This window comes from Gastrolobium bilobum, unplaced genomic scaffold (assembly GCF_033153095.1).
Source record: "Gastrolobium bilobum isolate Gb01-03AN ecotype WA unplaced genomic scaffold, APGP_CSIRO_Gbil_v1 utg12850, whole genome shotgun sequence".
NCBI lineage: Eukaryota > Viridiplantae > Streptophyta > Magnoliopsida > Fabales > Fabaceae > Gastrolobium > Gastrolobium bilobum.
Window position 1 is genome coordinate 345,192 of NW_026897757.1, and position 6,480 is coordinate 351,671.

Below are 6,480 nucleotides of genomic sequence, written 5' to 3' on the forward strand. Positions count from 1 at the left end.
GACTAAAAATTCATCTTGATCGACTACACATTTGGGAGGTTCTGACTTTTGACTAGGGGTGTTAACGAGCCGAGCCGAGCCGAGCTTTGGTCTTAACGGGCCGAACCTGTGTTCAAATGTGTCAGACTGACCTTAGCCCGTTACCTGTTACGAATATAATATCAGCCTGTTGCATTGCTCATTTACAAAAAACAAAAGCCTGGTTTAGTCTGTTAGCCTGTTTTTAAAAAAAAAGACAACAAAAATTTATCCAAACAAAATATACAATCAACAGCACTAGTAATTTCATAAATATTCATAAATTTAATGTATATCCAAATAGCATAATATAAAATAAAATCATTCAAAAAGTATTTTTAATTAATAAAATGGGATGAAATGAATTGAGAAAAGAGAGGGCTATCACAAGTAGTATAAAAAATAAAATAAAAAATAAAAAATAATATATTAGGCAAGCCTGGGTCCAAGCCTGAGAGGCTGTAAGGCCGAGCTTTTGAATTGGAGTCTGATGCCTTTTTATTAAACGAGCTTTTATACAAGTCCAAGCCTGAGTCCAACAATCAATTTTAGACATGTAAGCTCAAGCCTTCACGAGCCGAGCCAAAGGCCCCTGGCTCGTTTAGCACCCCTACTTTTGACCATTTGATCGACTATATATTCAACGTAGTCGATTAAATAGGGGCAGATTGGTAGATAGTTCTGAATGAGGGACAAATTGATTATTAATTAATTAATGAGAGACAAAATGATAAAAAACAGACCTTTGCAAGTGGATCGACACCTTTCTTATAAAATTGTAAAATTATTATTATTATTATTATTGTACGAAAGAAATATGTATTTGAGGTACTAAACATCTTGATTATTAAATCTTTCTGAAAAGGTCAAAATTAAAACAAAAATGCAAATGACATAATAAAATAGGCACTTAAGTGGGGGGGAAAAATCTATTTAAAAGGAAACAAAAAAATAAAAAAAATAAAAAAATTCCTTTATTAACTTCAGTTCAAAATCATAAATGTTCCCTTTTCCCATCTAACCCCAAACAAATCCTAATGCAAATTTGGAGAGGAGCTCCTCCCTGGAAAGAGGTAGAAAGGCGGCGCTGTTGGCTTGTAAGGGTGCTGCTGGCAGAAGAAATTGGTTATAAGAGTGTGTTTCTGGAGTAAACGCATTTAGGTGAGTCTTTTGTTTCTAATTTTAATACTTTTAGTAGTGACTAGTGAGTGCTCAATAATACAGAACTACTGAACATTTATTCGTGTTCCTGATTGTATTAGTTACAGCACTGTGTTGTTGAGGGTGATGAGGACCCTGGTGAGATTTTTGTGTTAGAAATCATGGGAACAAAGAGGTCTCTTCAAGATGCAGATGAAGTGTTTGAGAAAATGGTAGAGAGGAATTCAGTGGTTAACCAAAGGGCACTTCGGGTAAACCTCCAAATACTCTGCTCACTCTAATTTTTAGCTAACAGATCACCCTCCGCCCCATTGTGTCCGAGTGTTGCCTTTGGTTTTATGGCCATAAGATTTTGGCTGTCTTCAACATTCAAACCCAAGAGCAGTGCATTGGCTTTTCAAGTTTTCCTTGTGCAATTTTTTCTTGCCTTTTCATTTTCATTTTCATTTCTCTTGACCTCTACTAACCTCCTGTGTCCATGTTTCACTACTTTGAGTCTTGTATAAGAAGGACAACGACCGCACCTTCTGCCATCATATTCTTTCATCTTTTGGGGCTGATTGACCATCTTGGTCCATTTTTATGTTTTAGTGCTTAGTGGTATGTGGGACTGTTCCATTTCGTTTGCAAAAAACATCATGGGGAATAAGGGCGTAATGGGCATAAGGGCATTCAATGCTACATTGTAACTTTCATTTTCAGAAGTCATGGCTGGCCTTATTGCTATATATAATGGGCATTCAATGCTACATTGTAAATTTCATTTTCAGAAGTCATGGCTTGCCTTATTGCCATATATAATGAGCATTCAATGCTACAGTGTAACTTTCATTTTCAGAAGTCATGGCTTGCCTTATTGCCATATATAATGGGCATTCAATGCGACATTGTAACTTTCGTTTTGATCACTATATTTTATTAAATGATTTTAAATGGTTGATAGTTAGAAAAATGGTATTTTTTTAATTTTGTTCCCATTAACATTAATGACAAATCAGATTACAAGGAACTTTAAAAAGGTGAAATAATTATAAGGTTTACCATGAATCCAAGTCTATATTAATGCTATTCTTAATTTTCATTGTCTCTTGGCTTGTAGAGTTGCCATTGAATGTGAGAAGAAAGGATTCGTGCAAAACTATGAACATGGTCAAGTGATGGAGAAGTTGATCTCGATGGTTTGGGAGATGGAGAACCTCCGTGTGGAGATTGTGAATGCAAAGAATAGAGCATGTGTTACTGCTGCAGCTGGGAATTCAGGTATCCAATTCTACATCTGTGTATTTGCTTTGTAGTGTAGTCTTAACAAGTTAGTTAATTGCAATTAGTGACCTCTAATGGCTTGAATGATGAACTTTTGGTTTTCATGTTTTGAGAAATTGCAATTTTTGGCCGACTATGAGTCTATGACCCTTGTACCTTGGAATTTGTTCTGATTAATTGACCAATTTCTTGTTTCTTTCCATGAAATTTAAGCCTACCAATGCTCTCGGTATCCTTCTTTGCTTTGATTTTATTAATAAAATGAAGGTAAACCAGCACATTTGTTCTGATTTGAACCAGCACCTCTGTGGAGGTGATTTCACGAGACAGTATCAAAACAAACGTGCTGATTCACCTAGGGTATTTGCAATATATGTTTAATAAAAGCGTCTCTCCAAGCACTATTTGTCTTCCAAACCAAGACACGATAATTTTGGGCCAACCCCTAACTAGTATTTTTCTTTTTTGACAAAGGTTGGTCAATCAATCCATCTTTTGTTTTCATTCTTTTATATATATTTTTTTATAGTTAGTTATTATTTTATATATTTTTTTTGTCATCATTATAAAAAGAAGTAAGAATAATTAGGACAAGATGGTGTTTATATGCCCATAGCCATATTATTCTTTTCGTTCATTTGGAGGCATAATCGACAATCATGTATTCATTGAACCTGAATCTTAATGTTTATTATTGTTAATTAACTCACTTATTATGGCGGGCAAGCCTTAAAGCGGAAATAAGATTATTCCTATATGACCGAAAGGGTATGAGTTTGAATGAGAAATAATATTTTGCAAAATTATAAAAGCTGTGTACAATCGATTTTTATCTCTATCTTTGCAAAGTTGAGGAGTCTGTGTGTATCAAAATTTGTCCTACAGCTCACTCATAATGGGAATGATCGCAATAAGGCCAACCATGTGAGCCCAAGTATATGTTGATCCTTCGTTGCCCAATTGTGGCTAAAATCCATTCTGAATTTTTTTGAGAAAACTAATTATTAAATACTATAAAGAAGTAATAAAATGTCAATTTGGGATTGTCTAATACATATGGGCATGTCATGTTATTTTACGTGGCGTGGCGTGGCGTGGCGTTTTATAAGGTGTTTCTTAGAATCTGTTTGACATCTTATTTTTTGAAGTTAAAAGTCACTTTTAAGCTAAAACTAAAATATAAACTTTAAAAATAGAATTAAAAGCTACTTGATGATATATAAAAATTTTAATTTAAAAATTACTTAAAAGCTTAAATTAAAAATAAGTTGATACAACTTAAAAAAAGTTTCTCTTGAACTTTTGGCTTTTGATTTTTTTTATTATAAAAAAACTCTTTATTATAAGAGATTTTTGTCTGTTTGAACTAGCTCGTGTTTATAAAAAAAAAAGAAATTAAAAATAAGAGCTCCGAAGAATAACACCTTCAATATGAAAAAAAGTTGTAAACTTCCGTGCCTGGAGAATGATGTTTCAGCGTACAAGCACAACACGGATTGTAGTTGGTAATCTTGACTTCTATTACTGGTTTGATTCTTTTCCTCTTCCGAAAAATGTGAAAGTGTAATAGGTAAAGTCCTGCTAATTGTGTTAAGCTTTTGGAAAATTAATTGTGAATTTATGGTGCATTAATGTTGATGTTTATTGATTCGGCAAGACAAAGGCTAATGTGAGGTCACGGACCCTACTTTCAATTACAACAATTTCATATATTTTATGAGTTAGAAGATCGTGATCTCGTTGTACCAATTCTATGTCTATCGACTATCGTGACACTATATCTAATGATAACAAGAACGTTGTTGCTTCCTTTTTCTTCTTTGTCAAGCGATCTATGTTGTTGGAGGCAAGAGGAACAACTCACATAACAAATGTTCTACTTTAAATGCCAGTTCTTGAATGTGGTGTTTCTATGTCGGAATGCGTCATGCCCTTCTCTAGAATCGATGTGGTCGTCAACAATTTTGTTTTAATATTAAAGATGTTATTCCATATGATACCTTCCAAGTATCACATGGAATAACACCTTAAATACAAAAAATAAAAATAAAAAATTTGATAACTATCATATTAATTCTGGAGAAGGTCATAACGCCATGGTAGTGAATTGCACAACATTTGGGATGGGGAGTTGGTATTTCGGTAGAATCTTTTGTTATGTGACTTGTTCCTCTAATGTTTGGATCTCTTGATGAAGGAGGAAACGACGACGTTGTCATTGTCATTAGCTATGATAGCGATAGATAGTGGTGTACCGGTGTTGAACAATCCTAGCTCAAATGATACATGAATTTGTTGAAATGGAAAGTGGGGTTTGACATTAGCCTCCTCTGAGTCAACATCACCATTAATGTACTGTCAAGTCATAATTAATCACCATTAATTCCCATAAGGGTCTAGCACAATTAGCCTAACTTTTCCAATTTCACTTACACGTCATGCTTTTCTTTTTCTTTTTTTCACACTTGACCAATGATAACCACACTCGTCAGTAACATCGCGATTTTATGGCATAATGTCGTATTCCCCTTCTCCGGATTCAGCATGACCGTCAATAATTTTTTTATATTGAATGTGTTATTACTTGTGTCACATGAAACAACTTCTTGCACACATGAGATGTCTATATGTGCAGGAAGTCTAATGAAATAACTTATTGCACACATGAGATGTATATGTATAATATAGTAGCATATTGATATTTCGTGATTTTTTTAATATATATTTGGTAATTAAATTTTAATAAAATAGAATGATTATTTAGCCCAAAACTCTACCATAATTCCTGATTAGACCAATACAATATGGGCTGGCTAATATATATCGGGTCCAATCACATACAGTTGATGAGAGAAGACTTTGGGTTAGATTATCTGTTTCTTGGACTGTTGATGGTTGTTTGTAGTGATATGAGTATGATTCTCCTTTGGCGCTATGTGCCAAATTGGGGTGGGTACCTGTAATGACACTCCGACGCTCAAGTTAGTATCAAAGTCAATATTCTTACTGAATTAGATTGTTATACCTGGGTATGTACTCTTTGTTTATATAGTGAATCTGATGCCGCCTTGGATAGGCGGTATGCCTTTTGATTGGCTGTTTATGGGCTGCAGGTTCAGCTGGTGCCTTTCTGGCCTTATCTCTATTATGTCAAGCTATCTGGGTAGAGTGGTGGCAAGCTGAAGCTATCCTTTATGTATTGATTTTGTGGCGCTGTGGCTTCTTACTCGTGCTTTATTGACCTATTCCTTAACTTTGAAGTCATGTTTAAAGACGGTTTAGGTGCGCGATATGGATATCGCGCATTGTTCGGGCCTTATGTGTTTGGGCTTTTAATCTTTGGGTTTTAACCCTTTGGTGGACTTATTGTATTTTATCCAGATCAGTTCCATCATTATCACTTAAAAATTTATGGGTTTGTTAACATGTGCTTATAATTAAAAACATTACATACATTTAATTTCAATGAATTATCTTAACAAAAAAATGGTTCAATGTACATTTTATGAGCGAATGCATAGATTAATAATACTTTTAAATAACTATAATTATTTTCTTAATAAGATCAATACAAAAGTTTTTATTATAGAACAATTAATTATTTGGTTAAATTACATTCGCATTTCTTCAAAGATATTCAAATCACAACGTCTTTTATTTCATTTTGAAATATTACACTTTTAAGTCTTATCTCCCACGAAATAAAAATGTGCTACACTTGTTACCAAAAAAATAAAAAATAAAAATGTGCTACACTAACAAATCTCTTAACAGCAATAAATAATTACGAATGAAGTTCACTAGGACAATTTTCCTTTTTGTGACCTTTATTGTCATTGACAACTAATTTTGAACGCTCTTACTATGGAGTTTAATATTTTGGCACTATTGACTTAGGAATTTTATTTAAATATTTTGGAATTATCAAAGTCAATAATAAATGTGTTCAAAACTGTCTTCCAAAAAAAAAAAATTGTGTTCAAAACTGTCTTCCAAAAAAAAAAATTGTGTTCAAAACTGACTATCAATAATATTGAG

At 33.4% G+C, this 6,480-nt stretch overlaps 1 long non-coding RNA gene across 2 annotated transcripts; it reads left to right on the plus strand.

Moving 5' to 3' along the window:
• Positions 1–1,040: 1,040 nt before the first annotated feature.
• LOC133309978 (uncharacterized) lies at positions 1,041–5,855 on the plus strand. 2 transcript variants are annotated; one of them, XR_009751383.1, is made up of 4 exons: positions 1,041–1,179; positions 1,281–1,430; positions 2,279–2,439; positions 5,519–5,855. It is a non-coding gene; the product is annotated as an uncharacterized LOC133309978 (long non-coding RNA). The 2 variants fall into 2 exon arrangements; XR_009751382.1 differs by having other exon boundaries at positions 5,556–5,855.
• Positions 5,856–6,480: the final 625 nt, after the last annotated feature.